The following is a 16,465-nucleotide window of genomic DNA, read 5'->3' as shown; positions in this document are numbered from 1 at the left end:
TTCATAGGATAAATGGACTTAAAAATCAAGTTATAGAGGCAAAGGAAGGGCCCTTGGAGCTTGGGAGTGAGGAAAGTAAAGGTAAGATGCTTAGGGGAATCAGGAGGCGAAAGGGAAAGGGAAAGGCACAGGTGTACTCCAGGGAGGAAGAGCACACTGGGTCTTCCTCCTAGGGGTTTTAAGGGTGGATATTTTAGGGGGTTCCCAGGGGAAGATCTCAATAGAATATTCAGTAGCTTTCCAGGTGTGACCTTTCAGAGTCTAGGTCTCCATTGATTGGTCAACACCAAGGCAGGAGGTCATTATACAATGCAGCTGGTCCTGAGGTCAGCCATGGGGTCACTTGTCTGGTTTTGCAGCTTTTCTGGGCCCTGGGGCTGAAATACAACTGAGGCCTAGATACTATCTCTAGGGTGGTAAGGTCAGGGGGCCCAAACCGCATGACCAGTGATATGCTAGGGGAAGAAAGGTCACATCAGGGTAAGGTCCCACCCTACAATTTTCCTTTGCTAGATACCCAGGGCTTTCCACCCGGTGACTGTTCTAAACCTGACCTATCGTTGGTGCTCTGCTCATGTCTGTCTCACTGCCTACCACACTTCCACCTCAGTGCCCTTGCACATGCTGTTTTCTCTGCCTGAATTCTCTTTCTTTGCTTCTTTTTTGCCTACTCATCTACTTGAATTTTAATCTGCAGGCCTTAGCTTGATCATTATTTCTTCAAGAAAGTCTTCCTTTCCTTTGCCCATTATTTCTACTATATGCTGTTATAACATGTACCTTTTGATTATAAAACCTATCACTGATGCCATTTTATATTATGTGTGTTTTAAATAGAAGATTCTTTATCTCTTTAAAGATAAGATAATGTAATGAACTATTTGACTCTTGTCCCTGATGAGCCAGTCACCTCAATAGTGACAGGTTATAACTGTCGTTTGTTTATGGGCTCCTCCTTCTGAGCCAGGCATTGGATGACAAAAATTGAGGACCCTTAAGACTTGTTCCCGGTACTCAAGGAACTAACAATCTGATTGGAAAGACGTGGCTAAAACATATTAAACTATTACAGAGCAACCAAGTCCAAGGTGAAACCAAATCTTTTTGCAAGACTAAAACTTACTTGGTTTCATTTTTTTCCAAGAAATGGCTTTGCATTTTAGCCTCTTATCTATATGTTGGTATATGAAAGCTGAAACAGCTTAGGATAAAGTAATATAATTAGAGAAGCAAAAGGAAGCTTTGAGAAAGTGAAAGACCAAAAAAGATGAAGGGGAAGAAATGAGAATTGCAGTTTGCCACGAGTCTCAGAAATGTTCCATCTTGCTGCTTTTAAGATTCTCTCCTTGTCTTTAATATATGCCATTTTAATTATGATGTGCCTTGGTGTGGGACTCTTTGGGTTCATCTTGTTTGAGATTCTCTGCATTTCCTGGACTTGTGTGTCTTTTTCCTTCACCAGGTTAAGGAAGGTTCAGTCATTATTTCTTCAAACAGGTTCTTGATTTCTTGCTCCTTTTCTTCTTCTTCTGGTACCCCTATGACACAAATGTTGTTATTCTTCATATAGTCCCAAAGGTCTTTTAAACTATCCTCACTTTTTAAAATTCTTTTTTCTTTTTGCTGCTCTGATTGGGTGTTTTCTGCTACCTTGTCTTCCAAATCACTGACTCCAATCTCTGCTGCATCCAACTTACTGCTTATTCCTTATTGTGAATTCTTTATTTCAGATATTGTATTCTTTATTTTTTATGGCTTTTATCACCTTTTCTATGCTTACTATCTTCTTGACAAGGTTCTCACTGATTTCATCATACATACATACCGAGGTCTTGAAGCCCAGGACAGATCAATTAGAGAACCAAGGCTCCCTGAGGTGCCTCTGCTTGCCTCCATTTCATTTAGTTATTTTTCTGGGGATTTCTCCTGTTCTTTTAGTTGGGGCATGTTTCTTTGTCTCCCCATTTTTGGCTGCCTCTCTGTATTTGTTTCTGTGTATTAAGTCCCAGTCTTGGTAGGGTGGCCTTAGGTAGTAGGTGTCCTCTGGGGCTGTGATGAAGTCTCCCTGATCACCTGAGTTAGGTGCTCCAGTAATGCCCATTGTGTGGGTTATGTGAGCCCTCCTGTTTGTAGTTGAGTCTTGATTAGCTGACCATGAAGATGACCCTGACCACAGTATATGAGCTGCTAGTCAGGGGTTGAGCCCATGAAGCAGAATCTGCCCCACAGGGGTTGGTGCCTGCCAAGGTCTCCTTTTGGGTGTACCTCTTCTGAAGCTAATTGGGTCATGCTCTGATATGGTCTGAAACCCACCACTGGGTGAATTATTTCTGGGGTCTCTTGGGAGGGACTTCAGTGCAGATCAACATCAGAGGCTGCCTTTGACTGGTCCTGGGCTACCTGTTAGGAGCTACAAAGTGATTTATTGTTTCTGGCAGCCTCTGCTGGGCCTGGGTGCACATGAGAGATACTAAGCTACATACCAAGGTCCTGAGGCCCAGGACAGATCAGTTAAAGAACCAAGGCACCTTGAGATCCACTTTCACCTGATGGCTGCCGATTAGGCTTAGTCACTGAAAGAGCCTCTGGCAGTAGTCCTGAGGTAGGTTCTAAGTGAGTCATCAAGTAGGATCGAGGGGTGCTCACCAGGTTGATAGAGCTTCGAACTCGGTGGCAGTACTGGGTCTCAGGGAACATTAAGGCCAGCTACCACCCATCTGGGGCCTCTATGGTGAAGCAGGGGCTCAGGAAGTCATTGGGGTGAGGCCAGAAGAGTTCATCAGGTTAAAACAAATTAATATTTGGTCATGTGGAGGGAAGGCTCTTCACAGGAACAGTGGCACTGGTAGAGGCATGGGTGGGGCAGGGCTGTACTTCCTCAAGAGCCTTCCAAGAAAGTCTGCACTGCAGGCCCAGCAAATTCCCCCTCAGGGCAGGACCTTGACAAGGCAGTGCCAAAGGGAGTTAGGAGAGTGGGGCTTGTGCATTCCCCTCCAGGTGAATGGAGGGGAGGACTCAACCCAGGAAAGATGGAATCTGTGGGCGGTGTGGGAGAGGGACTCAGCACAAAGACAATGGAATCTGACCCTCTAGCCTTCTCCTTGACGCCACACAACCTAGTCTCTCCCTGTGTGACTCCAGTCTGCTCTGAGCTGCCAACCTTCTGCTGCAGCCCAGAGTGAGTGAGCACAAATTTTGTATGCTGACCCTTTAATAGGGCACCTGGTTTCTAGCAGAATTTTGTCTCTCTCTGGGCAGATGGAATCTCAGATGATTTTCACAGCCAGATGTTATGCAGACTATTCTTCTAGGGCCTTGGCACTGGTGCTCTGGGATGGGGAGCTCAGTATGGGTTTGAGACCCCTTACTTCTCAGAGGGGACCTCTACAGTTGAGATATCCCTTCCAATTCTCAATCACCATATATGGGTTTGGAGCCAGCCCTTTTCACGTCTCTGCCCTTCGTATCAGCCTCGATGTGCTTCTTCTTTCTGCGAATCTTTGTTATGGGACTTCTGTTCAGCTAGTCTTCAGTTGGTTATTCAGGTTGATTGTTCTATATGTTAGTTGTAATTCTGATTTAGTCCTGGGAAAAGATGAGTGTAACTTCCACCTACTCTGTTGTCATCTTCAGTCTCTAGTTCTGGATTCTGGAGGTCCAAGATCAGGGTGTCAGCATGGTCAGGTTCTAGAAAGGGCCCCCCTCTTCTTCCTGTGTTCAAGGTACTTTTGCCATAAACATCTTTGTCATAAACCCATGTTTTCCTTTTCCAGAATAAAATAGTAATTTAAAAGTCTGTAACTTGGCATGTAGATGAACTGTAAGGTATTTTTTCAGTTCTATGGTTTCATGATTAGACTTTAAAAGAAAAAAAACCCACCAAATATGCTTGTTCTCATATGTTATATGCAAGAAACTGGCAATAATAGTTCTTGGGAAGGGAAACTTACTTTTTCCTTGAACTAAGCTTTTCCTTTTTTTTTTTTGCATTGAGCTTTTTAATATCATGTATTATTTACTGCTAATACAAATATTTTTTAAAAAACAAATACCTTTGAAATTTAAGTAGACAAAACATTTTATTTGTTAAAGCAGTTCTTCCTTTATAAACGTTTACATCCTGTTCTTCTTGCCCAAACTTATCATTAGTGAATTTTAAAAATAATAATACTTAGGAACTGTGGGAGGTGGAATGGAGATACAGAAGGTTTTGATCATGGAAATTGCTATTTATTCTGAAAATATTTTTAACTACCTGTGATAGGTCCTGGGCTGGGTACTTCCTCCTTTCCATAACTTCTAGAAGGCTTCTTGTGTAAACACCCACACATTTTTCTGTTCTTTGAGAGTTCTGCATGCTTAAAATGCTTCCCATAGATAAGAGATGGTCTATTCTCCATGAATTTAGCAATCAGCTAACCTGCAGGGAGAATCACCAGATATTAAGGAAAGTTCCAGGTGTCTGGTTGAGGCAGAAACTACATTGATGACCTACCTGCAGATGAGATGGAGGGTAGTTGTACTGGTTTGGGGAGGGAGGTAGTAATCTTGAACTAGATCTGCCATATTGAGAAAATAAAAGATAAAGAGGAAGATTAAAAAAAGAAAGGAAGGTGGTAGGAAAGGAGGGTGTCAGTGGAAACTGATACAGGGACATTTTCACTCATAAAATTGTTGTATTACACAAAGCACAGGATAGGGTGAGGTAGGCCACAAAACTTAAGGGAATGTCAAAGACTTGGTAATCAGAATAAATAATTTCTTTAAAATTTTTAAAATACATTTTTATTGATTTTAGAAAGGGCAGAGAAGGGAAAGATAGAAACATTGATGAGAGAGAAACATGGATCAGTTGCCTCCTGCACACCCCCCACTGGGTAGCAAGCCCTCAATCTGGGCATTTGCCCTGACTAGGAATCAAACTAGTTATGTCTTGGTTCATGGGTCAACAACACTCAACTGCTAAGCCACCCTGGCTGGGCTAAGGATAAATATCTTAATACAATATTTTAAAAATTAATGCAATAATGTATGATGAAAAATATAAAAATTTAAGATAATGGTGGGGTTAGCATTTCTGGTTTTTTGGGGTTTGTTTTTTTAAGACTCCAAAAGGCTTTGGGCAGGGCACTGTTAGTGAACCTGCAGAAACTACCTACTCAGTTACTCTTTTATTAATGACTAGAGGCCCAGTGCACGGATTTGTGCACATTGAAAGGAAATTAATAAGAAGGTGGGAGGGGGGGTGGGACTGGGCTAGATGGGCAGGACACGCCCTGGAGCTAACCTCCCTTGGCCCCCGCTGCCATGGTTTCACGGGAAGGACATTTGGCTGTCTGGTCTAATTAGCACATTATGCTTTTGTTATTATAGATGTTTTCCGAAAGTTAATTCTCACAATCCCTCTTACATCAGTACCTTTTCTCAAATGCCCCAGCATTTATCTATAGTTCTCTTCTGTCTGAAAAACCAATTCCCTTAGTAAGTGGTAGTACTTTGATGGCACTCTGAATCATCTTGGATATTTTCAGTTCCTTTCCAGAGCGGAGTGGACACACTGGCACCTCATTGCTAAAGGGATGCAGAAATCATAGACCTCAAATTGGCTGTCTTAAGGCTTGAGCAGGGAAGGAACTCGGGTATATTTTGTTTGGTACAGAGTGATTTTTTAAAATTGAATACATTACCAAGGTTTTAAAATTAGAATGCTTTATATGAAAATAATCTAAATCTCTCATTCCTTGGGAAATTAGAAAACCTAGCAAAAATAGGCCCCAATTCTTTGAGGATAGCGACCGGCAATTTCGAGCAGAGTGGCTCTGCCCCTAGAGCCCTCTCGTCCTCCACCCCCCCACGCGGTTTACTCATGGGCATTGCCTGCCAAGCCACACGAACTCTTTGCATTTGCCCCACAGGAATTAAGGAGCAATGGCTAACACCCATCTGTTGGGGCCATTCCTTCTCTCCTGGAGAATTAATGTTCCCCTTGCCCTTCGAATACAGCTTTGCACAGAGGATCACAGAAACAGCTCACCTTCCTAGCGGACAAACTTCCCACAACCCATGAAACTTGCACTACCCTCGGCACATTGTCGCAGCCCTTTGCTCCAGGGTCTCCTTCCTTGCATAGGGCCTTCCCGGGGTCGCCCACCATCTGGGATCTGGAGCCCAGAGGCGGGTCCGCGGCCCGCAGCCGCCGCTCTCTGCCCCGGCCCGGGAGCGCGGCTCGCCCAGGCGGCACTGGGCATGCTCAGAGGCGGCCGCGGGGGCAGGTTTGCTTCGCAGGCGCTCGCACTCGGCGGCCGGCGGGCGCGCGGCTGCAGCTGGAGCTCGGGCGCCTGGAGTTGGAGTTGCCGGGAGTTTCCCTCCCACTCCTCCCTCTTCGCGCGCGGCAGCCGAAGCCGGCGCGCGAGCCGCGAGAGGCGGCCGGCCAGCAACCGACCCCGCAAAGCCTTGTCCGGAGCCCGGAGCCCCGTGCGGGGCAGCCCCCGGGGAGGAGCCTCGCTGGCTGGGACGCGTGCCGCGCACTGGCACTGCCGGGGCACGAGCCAGGCTGCACGGTAGGGCCGGGGCGTGGGGAGCGGGCGGGCGAGGCAGAGGCCAGGCCAGGGGGATGCGGCTGCAGCAGCCGCAGCGATCGGGGCTCCCGGCGCTCGGTCCGATGAGGGAGGCTGGGGCAGGGACCCCGCGGCGGGGCCGGAGGGGTAGGCAGGCGCTCAGATAGATGCTTTCAAGTTGGCGGGCGGTGGGATACAGGGGCTGCGCGCAGCTGCTGAGTGCGCGCCCAGAGCGATTCGGGTCCCTGGTTCCCCCCAAACCTGGTACTCGGTGCGCCGGCAGGGTTGAGCAAGCCGCGAAGCGGGGCACTTTCCTCCGAGAAAGTTGAGGATGGAGCCCTTATTTTCTCATCGTGCCCGCGGTACGATGGTCCTGAGAGTGCCGCCCGAAGCCCCCCGTGTGGAGGAGCTGAGTGGGTCGTGGCGCCCCTGGGCAGAGCTCCTCCACCCCCGGCTGAAATCTATGAAACACCCAGATCTTCGCTTCCCTGGCGTCGTCTAGGAAAATCATTCCTGCCAAAACCGAGGTAGGCTCCCGGGCGGCACGGCTCCCTGCCTCTAGGGCGCTACCTAGGGCGATGCCCCTTCTCCAACCTCAGAAGTGGCCAAGGGCGCCGGGTTCCCTGTTGGCCCTTGAGGTGTCCGGAATGGAGCCCCACACACATGGTGGGGCAACGTGGCTGGGTAGGTGGCCAGCCTAAGTTTTCCTCCAGCCCTTTCCTAGTTTTACAGCACCCTACCACCAACTCCGCCCTTCCCCTTTCATCTTCGCAGAGATAAGACCTGGAGGAAGAGGTTGGAGAGTTTGGGTGACATACTGTTCCTTAAGAGAGGACGCCTGGGTCGTATCTGCCTTGGGCTCAAGCCCCAAGACTAAGAAATCCTCCCCCCTTTCTATTATTCTTCCTCAGAGGCTGGGCGGGAGGTAACAGCGCCCGTGGGCCCACAAGAATGACCACTTCATCCCACTGGTCTCCTAAGATCGTGTCCGGGCGACTCCAGGACCCTGGAGATGGCACTGTGTAGATTGTGAGGGTGTGGAGGATGCTGATGGTTTCTCTGGGCTCCACTTTTTTCACTTCTTGTTTTGAGTTTTGGGGTTTTGCCTGCACGCGAGTCAGAGCTGTGCTGTCATAACCCGAGGGGATGGGGGTGGAGGAGCTTCAACCAGGCAGTGAGCCCTGTGCGCCCGCTTCTGAGGCTGCTAGTGGGAACTCGTCCAGAAATGATTATGCAGGCTAGAAATATGCCTCTTTTTTGGCCGAACACCTTGGCTGTTGGGTTTGTGTGTTAATTTCTTAAAGGGGCACCCACACACTGCTCAAATGCCATGTTTTAGGGGCTCCCCATTGGTGCTACCTGTTTTCCTATGTGTTTTTCCTAGGGGTCATTTGCTCTGGCGCACATTTTCCGATGTGGGAATCCCTGGTGGGGGTTCGTATGTTACAGAGCCAGAGAGACCAGGCGTCAGGCTGTCGCTTTCCAGGGCATGACTGTGCTGGCAAACTGTTAGCCACTCTAGGCTTCAGTTTTCTCCTCTGTCAAATGGGGACAATCGTGACCTTATCTCCTTTCATTGCAGGAGACTTGGTGAGATAATGGAAGTGAAAAGTGCTCAGAAAACCTCAAAGCACTATTCATGTCTTACTGTGTTTGTGCCTTTTACTCAGTTTCTTTCTTTCTTTCTTTCTTTCTTTCTTTCTTTCTTTCTTTCTTTCTTTCTCTTTCTTTCTAAATGAACCACTTCTTTTAATTATAACAAGACATCTAAGTCTTCTCCCCTCTGCCCACTCCTTACGAAGAGATTTAATTGCTAGGGTCTTTTGGAGTAGCTATTTCTCTTCTTTTTTCTCTTCCTGTAAATCCATCTCTTTTGATGCCCCAGTCCTCATATTTATCTGAGGGAAGCATGGTATAGATGAGGAGACAGGGTGGGATCACCTTGTCAATCTTCAGAGTTCTGGGCCCTGGTTTCAGATCTAAAGTTGATGAACAAGTCAGCAGACTCTAGGCTAGAGCTCTGGCTTGACCTTTAATAGTGACCTTGAACTAAGGACTCAACTCCTCATTGGGGAAATCAGTCTGTGAGGTTAAGCAATGCTGAGTAGAGGCAAGAACAGGTGAGATTGTCTCTGACACACTTAGTAAGGGTTTCATCAGGCTCCTGACCCCCCACCCCCCTCTGCATCTTCCCCAATCCTAGGGCAGTAGTTCTCAAACATGAGCATCAGAGTCACCTAGAGTACATCTATGAGGTGAGAGAAAGTAAGAAAATGAGGTTTGTTCTGGAGTGCCATTATTTTAATATCTCACCTATAGAGACAGTGTTTTAGGAACTTGCCTAAACCATTTTGTATTTCCAGTACCTGTGCCTGTTACCATTGTCCTGTTTGAATCATTCTGATTGCTCTTCAAATGGATTATTTTTCACACACACACACACACACACACACACACACACACACAGGTAGGAACTCCCCTCCTTTTTGTACTGTAAAGTATTTAGTCATTGGTTCCTAGGTCATTCTCTGGTAGACTGAGGTTGGTGATCCTGTTATTGATAAATCCAACAACTACTCCATTCCCTTTCTTTGGGAATCTCAGGCATTTGAAAAGAGGAGGTTGCATAAAGTTCTGGCAGCTTGAACCTTACATTTGGAGAACTTATGAGCAAGTTTAAAAAGAATTGTTATATGGTGTCTTCTCTGAATAGGCAGTTTACCCAGACCTTGGGGCAGGTGTTGTACACACCATGACAGATGTCCTATGGTGATCACACCTGGGGAAGGCCTTCCATTCCTTCTGGTAGTAACTGAGTTGCTCTCTCACTCTCCAAGGGGGCAGAAGGCCGAATGTCAGGGGCAACTGTACAGCATTAGTGCTGCTGGGTGTGATTTAGCTTATAAGCAAGCACTTTTGGGGCACAGCCCAATCTTAAGCTTTTCTCCTTGTCCCTTTAAGCTATGGTCCTGGGCTGAGAGTTGACCATGACTTATGGTGGCCTACGTTGTGGCAATGATTTCTAGCTACTTTGTATCAGAGAGGCTTGGATCCTGCTTGAGTCAGGAGGGTTCCCGAGATGACATCCTAAAGCAGGAATAGGAATATGTAGCACCCACAGGGACTAGGTGTAAGAGGCGGGTCAACATTTACACTAGCCTCGTGTTGCTGTGCCGAAAGAAGTGCCAGCTGGCCATCATGCTTTATCTCAGCTTTCCATTTGTTCTTTGTTATAGTTTTAAAATGACTAGCACTAGGAAAACCTGTCAGTAAAGACAGGTTTTAAGAAACTCAAGTGTAGCACTTAGTGTTAAAGTAGATAAACTGCAAGACCCAGGCCTGTCTTCCTGCCTATAATCAGCAGTCAGTGAAGAAACAATCTCCGGGTTGTAATTCTTGAGCTCTCCTAGCTAATTTAAACGGTTTTGGCAGTTAACATAAGTAGGGAACATTTCTGCTTTAAAATTCTTTCCCATAACTTGATGTTTATATTTTGGGTGCTACGCCTACTTTCCACCACTAGGATTTTTTTCCAGTGTAGGGAAAGCTTCTTTCCTTATCACTGTTGCTCACTGTTCTCAGCATGTGACCATATTATATCTTTGCTCCCTTGGATAAATCTGTTTTGAGCCGGTCATTATGATACTTTATTTCTCTTGGGTCATCAGAGCTGTTGTTACTGGGTCATAGAGATTCAAGGTCCATTCCTGGAACGCTGTCCCCAGCCTTCAGAGGGTGCTTTTTAACTAAAACTTGGGTCGTATTGCACTTGCTCAATTCTAATATACATTTTTTCACACTTTATCATTTTCCAACTTCAGAAATCCAGATGGCTCTTAAAATGATGAACACACAATGTATGGTTTTTTGTGTTTTTTTTTTTTTTCTTTTTCTGTAACTTGGCACGTTAATAGACTGACTTCCAATTTTTGGCATTCTAAAACAAAGCATATTTGGTTCTTTACCCCAGTAGAAAATATGATTTCTACTCAGTGTTTTCCAACTGATAGAATCGAACAGCATTTGAATTAGCTCAGCAGTTCCCAGACTATGTGGGAAGAATGATGTTGGGGTGGATGTTAATAGGTGTCCTCTTGTAAAGGGCAGATCAACTTGGAAGCAGTGCCCATTGTGTTTGCTTCTCTTAGAGACTCTCCACATGTGCACCATCATATCAAAGACCCTGAGAAGTACTGCAGTTAACAGGGTCAGCAACAAAAACCTTGGTTGTATTTATTTAATTACATGTTTCCCAGAGCATTTTGAGGATTTGTGTGTAACTTCTAGGATTCCATTACTGAACTGGCACAATCCAGCAATTGTAGCAAGTGGTTTAATAGCATCTGTGGATGGGGAAATTTCACCTAATATGTCCTTAACGTAAAGAGCATTTGCTAAATAAGAATATTAATTGATTAGTGAACTCTCCAGGTGTTTACTGTTTTTGATTTCAGAGTGGAGAGAAAACACTTTAAGTTGTGGTGGCTAAGAAAGTCTCCATGGAGGGGCTCTAGTAAGAAAACGTTGGAAATGATGGCTGGCACTTTTGTAGGGGAAAAGGGGTGTTTCGGTTTGGTGGTATAATGGAGCAGGAATGTGAAGACCTATATTTGTGTCTGCATATAAATACATTTCAGGGCGCATAAGAAAAGGACCATGCCTAGCACAAAGTGAGACCCGGTGAATCTGTGGTGGTCTGAGAACCTATTTATTGTTAAGGTCTTTTCTTGATTTTGTAAATTCACTGAAGGAGCAGATGAGTTTGTCCACACAGGAGAGCTAGTTGTGGATAAACAGGAGGGGAGGCACAACACTCGGGTTGAAAACAAGGAGGGGTGCATGAGAAAGAAATGAGGAAAAAAGTTGTTCTTAGTCCTTTAGAGGACAGTAGTCCCAGGTACAAAGGAATCTGGTCCAGTTGAAGAATTTTGGATATTTGGGAAAAGGGTGTTTTGGAAGATCCCCTCAAAGAGGGGTCTTAACTGGAGTTTCAAAAAATAGGAAGAAGCCCTGCTGGTGTGGCTCAGTTTGTTGAGCACTGTCCCATGCACTGAAAGGCTGCCAATTCCGTTCCCACTTAGGGCACATATCCAGGTTGCAGGCTTGATCCAGGTGTGTGTGGAAGACAACCAATCGATGTTTCTCTAACTCCCTCTCCCTTCCTCTCCCTCTCTAATGAAAACAAATAAAATAAAAAAATAGCAAGAACAAAGAAGTTTTACAACTGAACAATAAACAAGGAAATAACCCAATTTAAAATGGGCTTAGGACTTAAATAAATACCTCTTCCAAGAAGATATACAAATGGCCATTAAATGCGTGAAAAGATGCTCAGCATCATTAGTTATTCAGGAAATACAAATAAAAACTATGGTGAGATAACACTTCACATCCATCTTGGTGGCTGTAATAAAAAATACATAATAATAAGTGTCAGTAAGGGTGTGAAGAAATCAGAATTTTCATATATTTCATTGTAGATGGGAATGTAAAATTTTACAGCCACTTTGTAAAATAGTAGTTCCTCAAAATGTTAAGCATAGAAGTATCTCATGACCAATTCTACTCCTTGGTATACACCCAAGAAAACAGAGGACATATGTTCATGCAAACACTTGCACATAAATGTTCATAATAGCATTATTTATAACAGTCCCAACATGGAAATAACCCACATTTCCACCTGCTGATGAATGAATAAACAAAATATGGTATAGCCACATAATTCCTTGTAAACATACTATATGAATAAAGCCAAACACAAAAGGCCACATATTATGTAATTCCATTATGAAGGGTCCAGAATAGCAAATCCATGGTGATAAAAATTGCATTAGTGGTTGCCAGGGGCTGGGGAGAAGAAGGAATGGGGAGTGACTATTAATGGGTATGTGGTTTCTTTTTCGGAGTGGTGAACATATTCTGGAATTAAATAGTGGTGATGGTTGCACAACTTTGTGAATATACTGAAAACTACTGAACTGTATCCCTGGCCAGAGTGGCTCAGTTGTTTAGGCAGCATTCCATGTACCAAAATTTTGCTGGTTCAATTCCTGACCAGGGCACATGCCAGGGTTGTAGGCTTGATCCCTGGTAGGGGGCTTGCAGGAGGCAGCCGATCTCTGTTTCACTCTCAGCTCTTACACCAATGTTTCTCTCTCCCTCCCCCTCCCTTCCTTTCTCTCTCTCTCTCTCTCTCTCTCTCTCTCTCTATATATATATATATATATATATATATATATATATATATCAATAAAATATTTTTCAAAAACTACTGAATTGTACACCTTCAAAGGGTGAATTGAGTGGTATGTGAATATCTCAGTTAAAACAACAACAACAACACAGCAAAAAGGCCATTGTGGCTGGAGTAAGAGGCGACTAACAAGAAAAAAGTGGTGAGAGAGAACCAGGAGTGGGGTATCAATTTCAGGCCAAATTTTCTGCTTTTGGGAAAAAACAATACCTAGATAATTTCTTTCTCCTTGTTTGCCATTGGGTCCCTTAGGATTTTCCTATTACCTTTTCATTCAAAAATCCTTCCCCTGAATTAAAAGTGTTTTGTTCCAAGTTGCTCATACAGTCAGTGGGATAGTTTTCATGGTAAATGCCTGTGATCTCTAGATCAGCATGTGTTTCTGGACTTCCCCCTGGACACGAATTCCATATTTAGGCTTCCATGTGGTGATCCACCAGAGGGCATTAGTGCTGACTGGGCAACTTCTTTTTAGCTTCGCCCTGAAGATTTGACTGTGGTAGACATTTTAGTGTCATCTTCTGATTTGTTTATGGAACTCTGTCAAGGCCTTTTAAAAAAATCTCTGTATTAAACAGGGTTTACATGGCACTTGGCATTATACAAGCATCAGCGTGTTTGGGTCCAAGAGTCATGATACTACATGAGGTTTAATACCACGGAGTTGAGGTCCTGTCCCCTCGGTAGAGATATTTCTTCTGTCTTTAGCAGTGGATTGTAGCTGTGCTTCTCTAACTCATGGACAGGAAGCACCTGGAAAGCTTGTTAAAAGTGCTGATTCAGTAGACCTGGGTTGAGGCTTGAGATTCTGCAGTTATAACCAGCTCCCATTGATGTGGATGCTGCCGACCCATGGATCACTCTGAATATTAGCTGACACGGTATAGAGCAGATGGCCTTGGAGTGGGATAGAGCTGAATGTGAAAGGTCATTTGCTGTGGGAACTTGGGCAAGGTAAGTGGCATCTGAGCCATAGTTTTCATTATTTGTGAGATCAGAGTAAGATCTAGCTCTTAGAAAAGTGTCTAATATGATGCACCTGGAATGTTAAGTATTATTTGACTTTTTCTTCTCACAAGGGTTACAAATCCCATGGTAAAGACCAAGCAAAAATATATATAAAAGAAAGCCACAGGTTTTGAAGAGGGTTTTGATTTCTGGGGGGTTGGGGGTGGTGGTGGGGGGGGAGGATGTAGGGGAAGTGAGATATGAATCCTACTCCTCAAGACAATATTAATTTGCTTATTGGTTCATAGATTAACAGAGTTTTCTTTTTTTGTTTATTTGTTTTAAAAATATATTTTTATTGACTTCAGAGAGGAAGGAAGAGGGAGAGAGAGATAGAAACATCAATGATGAGAGAGACTCATTGACCAGCTGCCTCTTGCACCCCCTCCATCTCCCATCGGGCATTGAGCCCGCTACCCAGGCATGTCCCCTGACCGGGAATTGAACCGTGACCTCCTGGTTCATAGGTTGATGCTCAACCATTTAGCCACACCAGCCAGGCTAGCATTCTATATAATAAAGAGGTAATATGCAAATTGACTGGCATGCCCTCACACAAGATGGCCACCCCCATGTGATCACAAGATGGCTGCACCCATGTGGTCACAAGATGGCCACCACAAGAAGGCCGGCAAGGGAGGGCAGTTGGGGGCAATCGGGCTTGCAGGGGAGGGCAGTTAGGGATGACCAGGCCTGCAGGGGTGGGCAGTTAGGGATGACCAGGCCAGCAGGGGAGCAGTTAGGCATTGATCAGACTGCCATGGGAGTGGTTAGGGGCAATCAGGCAGGCAGGCAGGTGAGCAGTTAGGAGACAGCAGTCCCAGATTGTGAGAGGGATGTCCAGATTGGAGGGGTCCCAGATTGGAGAAGGTGCAGGCCAGGCTGAGGGACATCCCCCTGTGCGAGAATTTTGTGCACTGGGCCTCTAGTAGTTTTAATAAAATCACTGTGCTAGTCTCAGCAGAGGCTGGGTAATTTTTAATCTTTGCTTTCATGAAGTTGGTGTCTCTTTGACCAGAAAGCCATCTCTGAGCTGCTCAGTTGTTGCTACACTTCCTTGGTGGGGTGGACTCTGCCCATCCTTCCCCTGTCACAGACTTTTCTCTCCTGGAGGAAATAAAGGAAGCTAAAATGCAAAACATTCAGCTTCATGAGCAACATGGGGTAACTTTCTGGTGATGAGGTTGAAAATATTTGCTTCATTGTGGATTTCAGAAAATCTGGGCATGTCATTAGTTTACCTTCCTAACTTTGGATAGGTTACGTTGAATTAGGTTAATGGGGGAACAGATGCAGGAAGAACTGGGAACTAAATCCGGGCACTGACTACTTCTCCCGCCTGGAGCCCATGTAGCTTGCCCTCAGAGAGCCTCAAGTTTCTTTTGTAGCTATTTGGAACCAAAAATAATCCCTGCTGGGCTGCTTCCTGGGGTTGGGGCTCACATGAGTTGCATTTGCGAGGGCATTGTGAGCTCTCAGAGGATGCAGTCTCTGCAAAGTCTGCTGCATCACCCCGCAGTGCTGGTGTGGGCACTTATGTCCTCACAGGGTTACACAAGGTGAGTTGTGGCTTGTTAACTTTTGCTCTGTTTCTATTTCCTTTTTCCTCATTTGAAGCGGGGGGAAATAAGAGATTATGTTTATATTTCAAGTAAATTGATGGATCCTTTTCACTTTCTTCTAGGGGGAAAAAAAAGACACAACATAGTTTTTAAGATTTTAACAAAACCACAAGTGCAAGAAACCAAACTAGTTTCCAGTCTCCACAGCCTGAAAGGCATTGCTTTCCTAAGGATGGTGATTTGACCCTGTGAGGTCCTGTTTCACCTTCCTGTTTAACCATTTCTTGTGGGTTGGCCGGGGTGGTCCTTTAATGACTGATGACTTGGAAAGAAACAAGAGGAGTCACTTTGTTAGGGTGCCAGACCTGAGTGTTTAAACTTTGATGCTGCACCAACATCAGAGAATCAAAGATAAGGCATTCGGGTGGAAGCCTAACTCTCTAGGCCTCACTGGCACTTGCTGTCCTTCTGGAAGGTGGAGGAGGTTAGGGGTGTCATGTGCAAGTGTGAATGATCTGATTTCAGAGGTGAGTAAATGTGTGTGCTGTAATCTCGTCACCTTTCATAGCCACTGCTGGTACCTAACTGCGGGCAGAGAGGTTATGCCTCAGGGAGCTGTTTGTTTCGAGACTGCCTAGGAATACGTTGCCTCACATAGTCTAAAGTGAAAGCCAACAGTAGCTATTAGTCTAGAAGTTACTATTATTCCTGAAGAATAGAATCTACCTTGTCATTAAGGTAGCAGTGAGGAAGCTGCTCTGCTGCTGAGAAGGAGCGGGTGGAAAAGCTGGGTGTAGCTGACATAAGTCCTTTCAAATGAAATCCTTATGCAACCACAATAGTTTAAAAAATCAGACTACCTCAATGCTTAAAATTTCATGCTTATATAAAGACCTCAGCCCTAAAAAAATGGACATGTCTCCCAATTTCCCCTCTGGAAAATTAGACTTTTTCTTTTTAATCACATTTGTTTTCAAACATTGCCAACCGTACACCCCCTGGTCTACTTAATGGCCATCTTTAAACATTGAACAGGGAATCCTAAATTCAGGGACCTTGTTTATGAACAGCCCTTGTTCTCA

At 45.0% G+C, this 16,465-nt stretch overlaps 1 protein-coding gene across 2 annotated transcripts in view; it reads left to right on the top strand.

Moving 5' to 3' along the window:
* Positions 1-6,177: 6,177 nt before the first annotated feature.
* The window catches only part of STXBP6 (syntaxin binding protein 6), a 267,387-nt gene continuing 257,099 nt past the window's right edge, over positions 6,178-16,465 (top strand). The window contains exon 1 of one of the 2 annotated variants that reach the window (XM_081098975.1): positions 6,178-6,560. The gene's annotated coding sequence lies outside the window, so the exon portion shown is untranslated. Of the gene's footprint in view, positions 6,561-6,590; positions 7,085-16,465 lie in introns of those variants that run through there. The other variant, XM_081098976.1, reaches the window with a different exon arrangement.

This window comes from Myotis nattereri, assembly GCF_964212035.1.
Source record: "Myotis nattereri genome assembly, chromosome: 1".
Classification (NCBI taxonomy): Eukaryota; Metazoa; Chordata; class Mammalia; order Chiroptera; family Vespertilionidae; genus Myotis; species Myotis nattereri.
The sequence above is the reverse complement of the archived record's forward strand: the minus strand, read 5'-3'. Positions and strand labels throughout refer to the sequence as shown.